The sequence below is a fragment of the Triturus cristatus genome, chromosome 1_1 (genome assembly GCF_964204655.1).
Source record: "Triturus cristatus chromosome 1_1, aTriCri1.1, whole genome shotgun sequence".
Taxonomy (NCBI): Eukaryota; Metazoa; Chordata; class Amphibia; order Caudata; family Salamandridae; genus Triturus; species Triturus cristatus.
This window is the reverse complement of record NC_140579.1, coordinates 28,911,175-28,927,993: the sequence shown is the minus strand read 5'-3', so window position 1 is coordinate 28,927,993 and position 16,819 is coordinate 28,911,175. Positions and strand designations below refer to the sequence as shown.

The 16,819-nt window shown below is 42.4% G+C and overlaps 1 protein-coding gene across 3 annotated transcripts in view; it reads right to left on the bottom strand.

Annotated features, from left to right (window-relative positions):
* Window positions 1-16,819, bottom strand: part of LOC146869225 (solute carrier family 60 member 1-like) — a 227,048-nt gene that overhangs the window by 65,491 nt on the left and 144,738 nt on the right. The gene's annotated exons all lie outside the window — the stretch shown is intronic.

Below are 16,819 nucleotides of genomic sequence, written 5' to 3'. Positions count from 1 at the left end.
TCTGGGGGAGTTCCAGTCCAGACCTTTTTCCACGCCTTGTGGTGTCCCTCAGGGGTCATCACTTAGCCCTACTCTTTTTAACATTTATGTGAGCGCATTGGCACCCGTTATTAGCGCATTTGGATTTGGTATCACCTCCTACGCAGATGATACTCAAATTGTGGTATCTCTGACTCCAGGGGGGGAGGTGGACACGGAAGGGCGACTGCGGGAGTGCATGTTAGCAGTAGGGAACTGGATGGCTAAGAACTGCCTCAAATTGAATTCAGATAAAACGGAGGTTATTCTGTTCGGAAACACCTCCAATTTCTGGACCCCGGCCTGCTGGCCCGCTTCTATGGGTACGCTTCCAGTTCCCGTTGTAAAAGCCAAAAACCTTGGCATAATACTCGACGAAAGACTGACATTAGAGCATCATATCAAGGAGGTGACATCTAAAACTATGTACAACATCAGGATGTGGAGGAAAGTGCTACCCCTGCTGCCCCAGGATTGCAGACACTTGGTGGTCAGGGGGTTGGTTTTGGCTAGATTGGATTACTGCAATGGACTCTATTTAAATGCGCAACACAGAGCATTGAGTAAACTTCAGATCCTGCAGAATGCTGCAGTCCGTCTACTTACGGGCTCCTCAAGATTTGCTTCAGCATCCTTGGGAAGAAAAACCTTGCACTGGCTCCCTGTCAAAAGCCGAATTCGGTTCAAGGCACTGACCATGACCTTCAAGGCATTGCATGGCCTAGGCCCAGAATTCCTAAAGGACCGTCTACACTGATATGTGCCGGGAAGAAGCCTGTGGTCAAAAGTAGCTAATTTGGCCCAGGTCCCGTGCATTAGGAAAGCTCGCTGGGGAGGTAGGAGTTTTGTCTATGGGGCCGCGAAGGCTTGGAATGACCTTCCTCTCTATCTCAGGACCATGACAGATCTTCTGTCGTTTAGAAAGGAACTCAAGACATGGCTGTTCCTTAAGGAATAACCCCGGTCACCCTTCTATTAGCTCCCCTTGTTTCAGGACTCTCAGGATACTCTAGACAGCGCCAGGACACCTCCGGGTAATTGCCGCGCTCTACAAATTTCATTAACATAACATAACATAAAAGCATAACGTGGAGAGCAAAAAGTCTCCATGAAAGATTAGAAGAAGTAGCAAATGAAATGGGTATAGATATTGAAAAGGTAAAATCCCTACAGAAACCATATTGAATAGATTTCACTGAAAAGGACATTGAAAATATGAATACCACCGGACGAATGAGTCAGATTAAGGAAATAATTATTTTATTGAGAAACTGGGGAGATGTGGACAAATGGAAAAGTAGATGGTATCGAAAACGAGATGATGCTTCAGATAAAACCTTTTCAGCTTTCCCTGTTAGAGAAAAAGAGAAGGTAGTAACAGAATGCCCTATGAGAGAAATTCCAGGAGGAGGATATGTACATGTCCCATGGACTAGGCAAGATATTTTGTCATTCACAAATGACTTTCCTTGACTACGTGAAAAACCCGTCGAGTGGTATAGACAGGTAGACAGATTTGTAAAGTTGTCCAAAGTATTGTGGATTGATCTAAACAGCCTGTTTGACATAATAGTACCAGCAGATCTATGGACAGAGTGCAAAATCATGATAGATTGGCCAACACAAGAATACCCAAGGGATCCAAAAACCGGGGCTCCAGACCCCGAGGTAATGAAGAAATACGAACAGGTTATTGCTTTTCTGAAGAATAAGGTTACACCTAAAGAGACAGATTGGGTAAAAATTGACAGAACACATCAGGAAAGCAAAGAATCAGTACATGCATATTATGAGAGGCTGATCTTAGCCTTTAAACAGTTTAGTGGAGATACAAATCTGAGTGAAAAGGATCTAAGTCATTTTGTATACAGGCTTGTATATGGTCTTCGTCCAGAAATTAGTGAAATGATAAAACAGCATACTGTAGACTGGCAGAATAAGAAAATAGACGAAGTATTGAGACATGCTAAATATTTCAGTGATGAGATTGAAGCAAAACAGCGAAAATTGAAAGAAAAGGCTATGTGGGCACAAGTGAAGGTAGCAGAGAGACAGGAAGCTCAATTAGCAGAACAAGCGAATAATACAGGATCAAGACAAATATTCAGTACTGGGAAAGGTAAAGGAAATATAGAGGAAGCTAAGAAGAAATTCCCGTGTCATAATTGCGGTAGAATAGGGCATTGGAAATCCGAGTGTAAATTTCCCCTCCAAGTACTAACAATGAAAATGCATCATTGAATCCACAGGTGCAGAATGAGGTGAGTGGTCAACCGCAGCGACAGCAGCAGGTTGTTACCCAACAGAATCAGGTGCCAAAACCGCCTTTTCCACAGAGCAAAAATTCCCAGAGGTATAGTAATGAAACGGGATTCTACAACGGAGATCAGGTAAATAAACCGCTGCGCGCTAGCGCTGCTTTGCAGTATTGGCTGCAACGCGATGAGAGTGATTCAGAAGAAAGTTATTGACGGTGCCGAAGGGAGGTAGAAGAGTGCGTACTTGGCGCAACTCTAGAAGTAGACCAGTCAGGCCCATTTGTAGATGGAAAGATTAATGATGAAAGCTTTCCTAGTTGATACTGGTGCTACTCGATCAACAGTCAGATCAGCTGATGTTAAGAATCTTCCTCTTCCTCGATGAAACGATCCAAGTAGTTGGTGTATCCAACAGGCAGATTAAAACTTACCTTACAGACCCAGTGAAAGTTAGCATAGGGACATTTTCTGAAATGCACCGCTTTGTCATGTGCGATACCAGTCCTGTGAATTTGTTAGGTAGAGATTTGTTGTGCAAAATGAACTGCACTATATTTTGTACCCCGGATGATATAGCATTTGAAACCCCAAATGAAGATGTGCTGTATAAAATGACAATGACAAACAGGGAAAACAATGTTATTGAAACCTATGCTGTATTTAACCCTGATGAATTACCTAAAGAATTAAAACAATCTGTTAAGGCAGAAGTTTGGGATTTCACAGGAGAAGATGTGGGATTAATGAGAAATGTAGATCCAGTAAAAATAACAGTAAAAGAAGGAGTAAGTTATCCAAATGTTCCCCAATATACATTGACACCTTAAATAATTGAAGGAGTGACTCCTGTGATTGAAAAAATGATAAAACAAGGTATTTTGAGAGAAATAATGAGTAGTCCATGTAATTCACCAATAATGGGACTGAAAAAGCCTAGTGGGAAGTTCAGGATAGTACAAGATCTGAGAAAGAGAAAACAAAATTGTTGTGTCATGTTGCCCCATTGTACCAAATCCATCAGTGATTCTATATCAGATTCCTCTTGACGCAGAATGGTATACAGTAATTGATCTATGCCATGCTTTCTTTTCCATCCCATTGCACCATGACAGTCAGCAAATTTTTGTATTTCGTTTCGGCGAGCGTATTTTAGTTTGGTGCTGAATTCCACAGGGGTATACAGAAAGCCCCTCGATATTTAATCAGCTATTGAAGAAGTCTTTGGAAAGTCTAGAAATGCCCGAAAATTCAGTATTAGTCCAGTACATCGACGACCTTCTTGTGGCGTCGAAAACCCGTGAGGCTTGTGAACTTGACACAATAGAATTGCAGAATCATTTGGCAGATGGAGGACTTAGAGTGTCACCATCAAAATTATAATTTTGCAAGAAAGAACTACAATATTTAGGACATCACATTGAAAAAGGACTGAGAAAAATAACGATAGATAGAATCAGGATCATAAAAAGAATGAGTGCACCCATGACCCAAAGAGAAGTGAGAATGTTTCTGGGAATGGTTGGATATTGTCGTCAATGGATTAGCAATGTTTCGTTGATAGCAAAACCTTTGGTACGACTGACAAGAAGTGATGTGAAAGATCCCATTGATTTGAACAAAGAAGAATTGGCAGCTTTTAAACGATTGAGAGATGGGTTGTGTGAAGCACCTGCATTAGGTATGCCTGACTATGAAAAGGAGTTTGAGTTGTATTGCAGTGAGAGAAATGGATGTGCGCTCTCTGTGCTAATACAGAAGCATGGAAAACTGAGGAGACCAATTGCATATTTTTTATCAATTTTGGACCCAGTAGCTGTAGCCTTACCTGGGCGTTTGAAAGCAGTAGCTGCTACATGCCGAAGTTTGGAACAGAGTGAGGGAATTGTGATGGGATAGCCTGTGAAAGTGTTCGAACATCATGATGTGGCAATCCTTTTAACAAGAAGTCGCACTCCGTATATCACACATAGTCGGCTGACTAAGTATGAGAAAGTTATACTAGGTGCCACGAATGTAAGTCTTGTGAGATGTTTGAATGTAAATCCTTCCACATTACTGCCTGATGCTGAGAATGTGGAAGTCAGAGATGAAGCAGATCATGGCTGTCTGGATATACTTGATTTCTGTACAAAACCTCGACCTGACATAAAAGATGTACCCTTACCAGAAAGTGATTTTGTTCTGTTTGTGGACAGGTCTTGTTTGAGAACAGATGATGGAGAGTTAAGTGCAGCCTATGCGTTATGTACAGTTGCAGCAGTGATGGAAGCATCATATCTGAAAGGAGTAAAATTGGCACAAGTAGCTGAACTTGTCGCTTTGACTAGAGCATGTAAGATTGGAAAGAGTACGAGAGTGACTGTGATGACTGACAGCCAGTATGGATTCGGAGTCGTACATGCCTTCGGCCAAATATGGCTGCTGAGACGCTTTTTTGACATCGAGTGGAACTCCCATTAAGAATACTGAAGTGGTTGGAAAATTGCTTGAGTCGATACAGTTGCCTAGGCAATTGGCTGTTGTGAAGTGTGCCGCCCATAGTCAAAGTGGCGATTATATTGCCACTGGCAACAAATATGCAAATGACATGGCACAATACTGTGCACGAAATCAGAATTCCATTAATCGGGCTAAGGAAACAGAGGTGATTTCTTGCTCTTTGATGTTTACTAACACTGTGGGAACATGGGAAGAAGTAAGACAATTGCAAGAAGAGGCAGGAGTAGAGGAAATGAAGCAGTGGGTAAAAGCAGGATGTGCACCCAGAGAGAAAGATCATGTGTGGGTCTATCGAGATGGAAGACCAGTCATGCCTGATAGCATGATGTCTGCCATGGCACGGATGTATCATGGACAGGGACACATAGGGAGAGATGCTATGGTCAGGTCATTTAAACAAACCTGGTACAATGCAAAATTTAGACTTGTAGCAGAAAGTCTTTGTCAGAGATGCCTAATATGTCAGCAATACAATCCAGGAAGAAAGACAGTAGTGAGTCTAGGAACAATAGGTTGAGAAGGAGGGCCTTTTACCAGAATGCAAGTGGATTTCATTGAAATGCCTCCCTGTAACAGACTGAGGTATGTTTTGGTTATGGCCTGTCTGTTTTCTAGATGGGTAGAAGCATTCCCAACAAGAAGAAATGATGGGATGACAGTGGCAAAATTACTTTTGAGGGAATTTATCCCTAGATTTGGGTTCCCAGTGACAATTCAATCAGACCGAGAAGGACATTTTCATAATGAGATCATAAAACTGATTTGTGAAGCATTGAATGTACGACAAAAACTACATTGTGCCTACCGACCAGAGGCTTCTGGTGTGGTGGAACAAATGAATGGTACTATCAAAAACAGGATAGGGAAAATGTGTTTAGCCACAGGTATGAAATGGCCTGATGTCTTGCCTCTAGTACTCATGACTATTAGATCAATTCCAGATAGAACTACAGGGTTCAGCCCCCATGAAATCATCATGGGACGAGCCATGCGGCACGTGTTTATACCAGTCAACAAGCTGATGACTATAACTGATGACATGGTGTTGGAATACTGTAAAAGCCTGGCTGACGCAGTTCATTCTGTGTTTCATCAGGTTGGAGCGGATGCCACCACTCTTGAAAAGAAGCCAGCCCATGATCTAAGCCCAGGGGACTGGGTGAGGATAAAGGTCCACAGAAGAAGAAATTGTTTAGTTCCAAGGTGGGGAAAGCCAAGACAAGTCATTCTGACTACAACAACAGCTGTGAAGTGTGCTGGACTGACAAACACATTTAGATTGACAGGTGCCAGATACAGAGAGAGAGGGAAGGATTATTGCGGAAGACCCCCGAGGAGGTGTAGGGAACTCCAACATCCAGTTAGAAACAGGTACAAGTAGTCAGCAGGAAGATTGCGTGACGGAGATTCGAGGAGGGACAGAAGTAGGGAAAACTAAAGAAGTGGTGGAAAAAGAAACTGTTGAAAGTAAAAAGCAAGTTGAAACAGAGTCAGAAGAAAGGGTCGAGTTCTAAGAAAGAGAGCTTGGAGAACTGAAAAGAATGATAAAGGAAGCAGATTGAAAAGAGCAGCAAAAGATGATGTTTGGCCCAATAAAATAAAAAGGTTGAGATACCGACTGACACGAGTAAGTTCACCAAGAGCTGAACAGTTGAATGAAGTGACAAATCAGGTGAAATCAAAAGACGAAGTAACCACTGAAATTAAAGAGAGCAAAAGAACCAGAAAACCTAACCAGTAGTATAAATCACCAGAATGGACGTATGTGGCCCTGCCTGAAGTAAAAGAAGATGCGGATAGCCAAGGAAATCCAGAGGTGGTTGTACCAGAAGTGGTTGAGGAAGACGAAGAATCGGAAATCTTGAGAGTTATCTTGTCCGATATTGGAGAAGAAGCGGATGTTCAGGACATTCTGTAAACCGATCACGAAGGAAAAGTGAAAAATGATGAAATGCCAAACTGAATGAGACAAGAAAACAACTGATAGAAAGACAATAAAATACCGAAAAAGACAAAAACTGGTAGAACCAAGTAGGTGCTTAGAGCCTTGGGTTAGAAAACTAGTTGTGAAGTAGAAGAGGCTAAGTCAAAAGACACAGTCCATTTTAGCAAAGATGGCAAACTTAGATAGTAGAAAAGATAGATGTAAATTTTGGAAGAGATGGTGTAAAATGTGTTGTTGTTGTACAGGATTATTAATGCTTCTATGGAGTGTACTTGCTCTCCTGATCTCATTTAAATTTACTATAGATACATTGGAAGGACATAGTGAAAACATAACTAATATAGGGAAGATTCAAAAAGTAGTTCCGACTAGAATAGATAAAAACTATTTACATAAAGACAGGTCTATAACTAATTTTTCTAATTATATGTTTTCGAAATTGTTATATGAATATGTAAAAACAATGGATGTAGGGGACTGCTACGTCTGTATGCAATTACCTGCTTCTGTATCGGAGGGAGTGACTTATCATCACCTTCCAGTAACTTATGGAATAACATGTAGTGTAATAGCTAGTTTATTTTATCAGACAGGAAAATTAGAATATTATTTTTCAGATGTAGATACTATATTTTCACAAGTACCGTCAATTAACAAGTTAAATAAGGTAAAACCTGCAACGGTGTTAGGTGAATTTTTCTTAGAGACTAAAGAACTAACATTAGAATACATATTTAAAAACAATTTGACTTGCAGTTTAAAGAAAGAGGAAAAGACATTTTTAGATATGGTTGAAGAAAGGAGACTGAAAATGCAAAGAAAGGCTTTAGAAGAAAAAGTGGAGAAAACAGTATGGGACGTAGAGATGGAAAAACACTTGAAAGGGGAAACAAGTCCAACTATGGCTTTAAATTGGCCTCAGAAAGGAAAATTGTATATTAGAAGGAATCAAACTGCATATGATAATTATTTTGTAGGTAATAGCGAGTGCCATGATACATACCGAATCATGGGTGGATGGGGATTTAAAGGTGGAAAAGATCCAGTTTTTCCTGGATTATATTTTATTTGTGGGAACAGGGCATATTATTGTTTGCCAGATCATTGGTATGGCACATGTTATGTAGGCCTGGTTTTTCCAAAGATTTTTCACATGGATAGAGGAGAAGATGGTGTACATAACTTAGGTAGCAATTTAGTACGTAGTAAGAGAGAATCTTGGGCAGAAATTGTAGGTGATATTTTTTGGAGCATTGATACCGGCAGTGGGAATATCTCTGAATGCAAACAAAATTAGAAGACTTTCAACAGTAGTGGATCGCTTGTCAACAAGCACTGCTGGAGGATTTTTATTGGTAAACACTGAAATGGTTGTGATGCGTGCTATGGTAATGCAAAATCGATTTGCCCTTGATATATTATTGGCAAAAGAGGGTGGAGTCTGTGGAATGCTGAAAGTTCAACATTGTTGTACTTACATTCCTGACGAAAGTAAAGATTTGAAAATCTATATTAAAAATTTTACAGAATTGCATGATGAAATTGCGCCACTGGAGGTTGAAGGTGTATGGGAAAAGATCGGAAGAAAGATTTCAGCTATTAAAAATGTCTTAGTAAATTTAGGTAGTACCTTTTTAGGTAAGATATTATTTCCATTAACATGTGTGATTTTTATAGTATTAATGATAAGATTAGGGTGTATTTGTTGTAAAAAGAATAAAAACCAGAAAAAGTCAAAAAGAGAAAATTTAAGGAGAAAAGACGTAAAACAAGAGAGAGAAATTGATGAGATAGAATTGGAAGAAATTAAGGAGAGTATGTATAAATCAGCAAAAAGAGAAGAGACAGGGGAAACTGAATTATGAATAAAAACAAGAAATCACTTTGAAATTCCGTAAAAGGGATACAAAATTTTGATGGTGTGGTGATATAATCACCAAAGGGGGGATTGCTGGAGCGGGTAGTACAAAACTTTGTATACCCCCCCCATTTCTGCATGTTTATATTAATCCAAATAATCTATTAATTGTAATATTATTAATCTGTTTGAAGTGATAACTCACCAATTATATTAACGAAAGAATTACGCGTGGGATTTGCATTTGCATGGCTAAACTAACTGTATACTAATATATGTATGCATATTAATGGTAGAAAATTAGAATATTGCATGATGTATGTTGCTTTTGTTACGTAATTGTAAATTGCTCCAGATGACATCACTGGGTGAATATAAACGCTTTGAATGTTGCTATCATGCTAGATAATTACTTACACATAGGGGAATTAGTGAGGGTTTAACATTTTATTAGTCATTTCAATGTTTTAATTATGTTTTGTGTTTGTTTTGCTTAAATTGACCATTTGGGCCTAAGAAAAGATGGCTGACTGAGACACAGGACGTGACTACTACAGTTTCACGAGGTTTCGGGTGAAGAGCGCCTGTGCCACCGCCAGCAACAGTGGCCTCGTCCTGATCCCAGGCAAGATGTACCCATCAAGGTCACACTGGGAGAATCGCCAAATTCACGAAACAAAGGACTGTCTTCAAAACTGGAACCAGCATGTGTGATGACTTAACCTAACGGACTATGTGAGAACTTTACCGAATGACCCCAAACCAGCCAATCAGGACTGCCTAAAACTGATTTTTGTTACATTTTGACGTTAGTTTCATTATAAAAGTGGGTAGACAAAGCGAAAAAAAAATCTCCTTCTTTTTGAGCGAACTTTCCTTTTTCCTGACGTTATGCTGACGGAGAGGACGGTGACACTGCTGGACAGCTGTTATCCTGAATCTTTGAAAGACTGAATTGCTGCCTGACTTTGATGATTTAAAGACTTTACCATGACTTGATTGACTTAGAGGACGTCTAATAGCCAGATTAGGTAAATATGATGTTCGGTGATTTGGTTTATGACTTTTGAAATTGAAATTGATTAGATAAACCAAATTATCATTCTAAAGAACAAATGTGTCGGGTGATTTATTTAGAGAAATTAGAATAAGATTAAATGTAGATTAAAGAATTGTGTCACCAAATATCCAAAATCAACTAACTGATTCACCGATTAAATGGAGGGAATATCTCGAGGTTCTGAGTTCAATAAAGGTACTTAATGTAGGTTCAGGTAAAGTGGATTCCTTAGTTGAAAAGGTATTCCTTTCATGTCAGCGTTTAGACAATTTATCTCTCCCGTGAGAACGGATCAATGAAGTGTGAGTGTTGGTGTTATGGGCCCCACCAATGAATGTATTGAGTGAATGTGCTAGTGTGATATTTGATCTGTGACGAAGGGAGGATTTAAAATCCCACGCTGCATCATACCTGGGGTGTCACAAGACTCTCACAAGGCTTGCAATGGTGGCAGCCATCTTGGATTTGTTGCATTTATGTTCCTCATGTTTCATAGGATTCTTTGCTAGGCAGTCAAGATAATTAATTGCTTCAGCCAGATTCATGTTGCCATAGTTAGATTACAAATACAATGACTGGTTCTATCAAAGACTTAGTATTCAGAGAAGTATTCTGGTATAGCAATGCATTCAAGGATTTAGACTTTGACATTTTGAACATTGTGTTTTTCGTGAGTCGTCCTTTCCTCGGATAGGAAATCCAGCCTGCACTATTTTTCAACAAAAGGGGTAAGGATGATTCCTGTTTGTATAGGCCTGTTTATGTTTCCTTTAATCACAGTATAGTATTAAGCTATTGACAATGGTTGGCAAGTGAATGCTTTTTGTTACAAGGGAAGGTCCAATGCTAACATGCATTACTTATGTTACAACTGAATAACTTGCTATAGTTAGAATTATTCAAAGCACAGATCACTTTATAAATCAAAGAAGATAGTTATAAACATACAAAGAAATATTGTAATTGAAGTATTCTCTCGCATCTATAATATAGATTCACATTTTTTTCAACTCCAGAAAGTTTCAGAGTTTTAGAGCTTCAACCTCCTGCAGAAAGTCAGAACCACACATCAAGCTATTTACTAAAGTTAGGGAATTGAAGCGTAAAAAGTGAAGCACTTTAAGAGTCACTGCTTGATTTATATATCAACAGCCAGCTGTAAGTATAGTAAGTAAGTATATAATCGTATCAGAGAAGTGAAACTATGTGTAATATTTTCCTGTAAAGGGCATTGATAGAGATGCGGAAAAGATGGGATCAGACTAAGGGGTGTACAACAGTGCTACCATGTGGCCATAAACAGTATGACAAACTTTGTGGCAAAGAGAGCAGTTGGGAGCGCTGTCACAGAGATCACCAGTGCTGATTTGGAATATAATAGGGAAATGGAGAAGGGAAACTTTGATAACATCAACAAAGTCCAGAAGGTCAACACCTCGGTCAGCCCACAGAAATATCGTCTTAAGACCTGCCTTGAATCATCACACACATGCCAACACCTCTGCCTTTCTACACAACTAGGATGTGTGTGTGTGAATAGAATATGGGTGTGTAACACGGGTATTGAGAGGGCTGCTATTGAATGGGCATGGTGTCTCAAGAAGGGGTGATCTGCACTAAGAAGCAGTGTGAGAAACTGACAATAGCATGGCGTACCTTCAGGCCTGGAGCCCCCTACTAGGTGTTATGTGGCCACGCGTGCACGGCCTGGACTAAAGCAGCAATAAAGGACACGCACACACACAAGGCTGTTAGTGTGGGCAGGAAGTCCCGAGCGACATCCGCCCCTTTATTTATGCCCTCTGGCCACGCCTGGCCAGAGAGTGATATAAAGTGTGCGGGCCCTTCCAGGCCAAGGGTTTAGGGTCGTTTCTACATGCAGCGACTAGACCGCTACATCCCATCCCAAGTTCGTGTTCAAACTAAATCATGACATATATTAACAGAAAAAGTCTGCAAGTCTTCGGCTTGGTCGAGGATTGGGTCTCAGACTGTATCTGTGCTGATGATTCCCTTGACGTCCCATCGGGCTGAAAAGTACCTGGGTTCCTGAGATGGCACTCAGGTCCTCCTCTACGGTTTGGGCTGGAGTCATGTGGGGTCCTGCTTGATCTTCTTCCAGGCACAGGGTCATGCCTCCACTCGCAGTCTCCCCATCCTCCGGTTGCCCTGAGTGCGACACATCAGGGTCTGGCGCTTGGACTTTCTTGAACCTTCGCTGTGAGGGCTGTGCCATTGAGCTTCAGCACAGTCCACAGCCCAGGCTCGTTCGTGGTGCGGAACTTTCCCCCGCTACCCTGGTGCTATAACACGGGTCTTCGCTCTTTTCCGCCCGCTAGCCTTCTTGTTGGTTGCCGTCCGCCGAGCTTTCGTGTGGACTGGATCGTACGGTGCAGGCATCCAGTTGTCGGCTACCGGGAGAGTGTCCTGCCTGGGCCCAGCCAGCATTAATAACCGGGGCGACCTCTGGGTCGTGCAGTGTGGGGTGCTGCAGTACTCCCGTAGGAATCTGTGGAGCGCCACCTCCGGATTGGACTGCTCTGCCACCACTATCCGAAAGACCTTGTTTAGGGCTCTCATAAAGTGTTCAGCTTCGCCATTGGCCTGCTGCCATTGTGGAGTGAAGCAATGGTGTTTCACTCCCAGCAGAGTTAGTAGGTCTTTAAACTCTCCTCCTTGGAACGGGGGCCCGTTGTCAGTTTTGATGACGTGTGGCAGTCCAAAGAGAGCGAATGTCTTCTCCAAGACTGGCTGTAAATGGCTGAAGGACATGGACGGTGTGACTTCATCTATCGGGTATTTCGTGTAGCTGTTGATCAGGACAGCGGTTACTCTCCTGTCTGGGAAACTCCCATAATCCAGACTCACCCATGACCATGGGGTAGGTGCGGGGTCTTCTGTTATCACGGGTGCTGGGGTCTCCGGGCAGCTGGTGAGCTGGCAGGCTCTGCAGTTCCTGACTAATGTGTCCACGGCTGCTTTCCAGCCAGGGAACCACAATTTCTCATTTTTGACTACATCCTCACTGTTCCCTGACGGACTTCATGTGCTAGGATGGTTGCTCGCTCCTGGAGGCTCGCCGGGATGACAATCCGTGACCCTCTCAGCACTACGCCATTTGCAGCGGCACACAGCTCATCTTAGACTCTCCAAACTTTACCGGTCCGATTTGTTCCACCCGTTAACGCCGTGAAGGAAGTCTTCCCAAGACCCCTTCTGCAGGGCTTCCACCACTTTCTGGAGCACCGCATCGGTGTTGGTCTACGCCTTGATTTCATCCATAATTAGGGCTCGTGGACACGACCATTAAGATAACATGTTGATGTACTCTTCCGTCCGCTGTTCTTGTTCGGAGCTTTCCTCTGCTAAGTCTGGGGGATGCCGTGACAAATAGTCGGCCAGATTCCTCGACCCGGGTCGAAACACAAGCTCCATGTGGTAATGTTGCAATTGTATCACCCACCGCTCGATCCTTGGTGGAGGGTGTGGTGCGGTGCCTCTGAACAGTGGAAGTAGTGGCTGATGGTCCGTCATAACTCTGAAGGGATGTCCGCTGACATACAGGTGGAAGTGTTTGCAGGCCCACTTGATTGCCAGTGCTTCCCGTTCGATTTGGGAGTACCGTTGGGGTGAGGGACTTGCTTGCGAACGCCAGCGGAGCCCATTTTCCTGGTTCGGTCTCCTGGGCCAGGAGCGCTCCCAGCCCCATGGGGCCAGCATCTACTACTAATTCTGTCGGCCGGGTGACGTTGAAATAGGCCATGGTGGTTTTCCCCAAGAGCGCTAACTTTACTTTTTGAAAAGCTTCCTCCTTCTCTCTCTCCCATTTCCAGACAGCATCTTTCTTGGTCAGAGCCCGCAAGGGTTCGGCTATGGTAGCCAGGTTTGGTATGAACCACCCACAGTATGTGGCCATCTCTAGGAAGCTCCGGGTTTCAGATGATGTTGTGGGTACGGGGGCTTGCTGTATGGCTTGCGACTTCCTGGGACCTACCTTCACTCCTTCCTGGGTGAATAGGAAGCCGAAGAACTCGATGGACTTTTGGAAGAACTGACACTTGTCCCGGTGAGAGTTACTCTGTGATCGGCAAAGCGTTGGAGGGTAGCGCGGAGATGATGATGGTGTTCCTCTATGGTCGCAGAGTGTATCAAGATATCGTCACTGACGTTGAGCACTCCTTGAAGTCCTGACAGCACTGCCCTGACTGCATTTCCGTCGCCAATGAAATCCCAAAGCTCAGCCTTTTGTAGCGACGTAATCCCAGGTGGGTCGAGAAAGTCATGATATATCGACTCTCCGCCGCTAGCCTCAACTGGTGGTATCTGGCGTTAAGGTCTAGCTTGGGGATCCAGCGGGACCCGTTGAGATCAGCCAAGATGTTGTCAACTGTTGGCGTCAGGTGCCTCTCCTGCTTTATCACTTGATTGGGCATGCGCATGTCAATGCAGAGTCTGATTGTTCCTGGCTGCTTCGGTTTTTTGGCAAACACCATAGGTGACACCCATGGCGTTGGCCCCGTAACTTTCTCTATGACCCCTTTCTGGTCGAGGTTCTGCAACTCTTGCTTCACGAGCGGACGCAGATGAAACGGTATGCGCTGGTGTCGCAAGGTGACTGGTTTTACCGCCTTATCAATGTGTAGCTTCACAGGTGGCCTCTTCATGCACCCGAGGCCTTTGAACAACTGTGGGAATAATTCTAGTATATCTTCGGTCTGCAGTGTCCTGACTGCATTGGCGAATGTGACCAAACCAAGGTCTTCAGCCGTGTGGCTTCCCACCAATATGTCTGCTTCTCTGTCTACCACGTGGAATGTTGTGATGATCTTGTGATTTTCTGACTTGACCTGTACCGTCATCTTGCCTTTGAGAGGTAATGGCGTCTGGCTGCCATACGTCAGGAAAAACTTCATCTAGGAAAAAATGTTTTTAAAGTTTTTATGATATTGTCCATGTGGATTTAAAATTTGTTTATTTTTTTATTTATTAAGAGGATTTCTTATTGATATCTACCTGTGTGAATATAAGTGCTTTAAATATCCTGAGTGGAGAGTCAATTGTGTTAAGTATGAATGTGGTCGCAGATCGAGTATAAACCATCTCTTGCAGTTCTTACCAAAGGGAACATTTATTTTTAACCTATAAAAACTTTACATTTAATGTGACATTAGCAGCATTAGCCGCATGTACATATGGCAAGATACCTCAGGTATCACATGATGATAAAGTGAATAGTCTTAATTATTACCATGTTCAAGTAAATCACATAATGTAATCCATGGGGGCGCAGTCAGAATGACAGTAAAAAAATAAGGCGAACAAAAGAAAGGAAACTAATACAGCATTCTACCCTGGGAGGGGTGGGGTTAAAAAACTATACATTCGTTCCCCTCTAACTTACATTTCATGTAACATTAGCAACAGGTAATTATGACGTGATGCATCGAGTTTTACATAATAATAAAGTGGATAGTTTCAATTATCAACAGGCATATATGGCTTGATGCCTCAAATTTACAGAACAATAAAGTGCATAATCTCAATTCTTACAATGATTACCATGTTAAACAAGCATTGGCATAGCCAATAGGTCTCGCCTTTGGGACCTTATAAGTGTTTAGCTATGCAACAGTTGCATAACTAAATACTTATAAGGTCCCAAAAGCGAGACCTATTGGCTATGCAAAGCGGCTGTGCGGCCGCGAAAGTGATGCATAAGATCTCCTGTTAAAAGGCCTTAAGAATAAGGTAGATAATGGAAGCTGAAGTCCAGCACCATCCACCTCAAATATTCTGGATGTAAAATGAGTGTTCTGGTTATTGTATAGAATTTAGCACAGAGATTTGTTTTCTTATACATTTTGGATTTTCTAGGCACGTACTTTTTTCCTCTCATTGTTTTGAATGTAATGTTCCATTTTATTCATAATGCTAGGAACTTTCCGCCTACTATTTAAAGTGACTGCCAGTCAGTGCTACGATTACTCATTCCGTTGATTTTCAATCATCTTTACTCAGCAGTTTTTATGTGTAATTAGTAACAAAACCTCTGAAGCAGTTTAGTACCAGTTCAATCGGATGCTGATGTAAAGCAAAGGCTCCTGCTTAATCCCGGCAATGCATAAAAAAGTAAGCAAATAGCACAGCATGCAAGGGCAGCAACCAGGGCAATAGAAGAGAAAGCCGACAATGGGTCACACACACTTTCCCAGGAAGTCCCACACAAAACCCCCAAAGTGCTGCGGTGCCGGGACAGACATGTGAAGCTCGGGGTGCAATTTGTGAGAAGCGTGCTTTCTGAAGAAAAGTATTTCATTAAGAAATGTTAAAAAACACATTTGAAATATACAAATGGAAAGGCAGGCTAAGGAAACATTTGCTTTTCAAAGGAAAAGATACATGCGCATCACACAACACTATTTGGCAAACACACTAAATGCAGCACAGACTGCATATCAGGAACATGAGCTAGCTTAGTAGTTGTTATGAAGCAGGGCTTTAAGTGTGGATGATCTTGTGGTGTCTCAGACCGACAGTTATTAAAAACCAACTATGAAACAGCTCTGTTTTGATGTCTTTAACTTTACAAGCTAAAACACTGGCCAATTTCTCAGTAACTGTAAAAACTCTTAAAGTATTCCATTTCAGGGGCGAAGGTGAAAGTGATCGCGATCACGATCAAACATCAAAGCGGCCGCGAAAGTGAAAGTAATCGCGGGAAAGCGCGCGCCCGCGCACATGCACTGTAGCGCTAGGCTGACCTGGTAGCACTTTTTGGAGCCCTCTCAATAAGTCTCGCCAGACCAGCGCATGCGCTGGGTCAGGCAAGAACTAAAAAGGAAACAAATACAGCATTCTACTCTGCAAAGGTGGGGACATGAATCCGATCCCACATGTGGGCAGGTTGACTCCATGCCCCCCCTGTGTTCTCATTCCAATCAGACAGTGGGGACCATATCAAAGCTCCGCGTTTCCTCACCTCACTGCTCATAAGCTCTTTTCCAGATTATACATTGAAAAAAGCTGTGTCCTCTATTCTGGAAAAGTTGGAAGGACAGTACCCAGCCATGCTGATACTATGCACATACGGGCCACTTCCATGGCTACAAAAACAAAGTTTAAATGGCCTTTTTCGGCGCCCAACACCTTCAACAATCCCTAAGAGCATCAGTTGGGGAGTG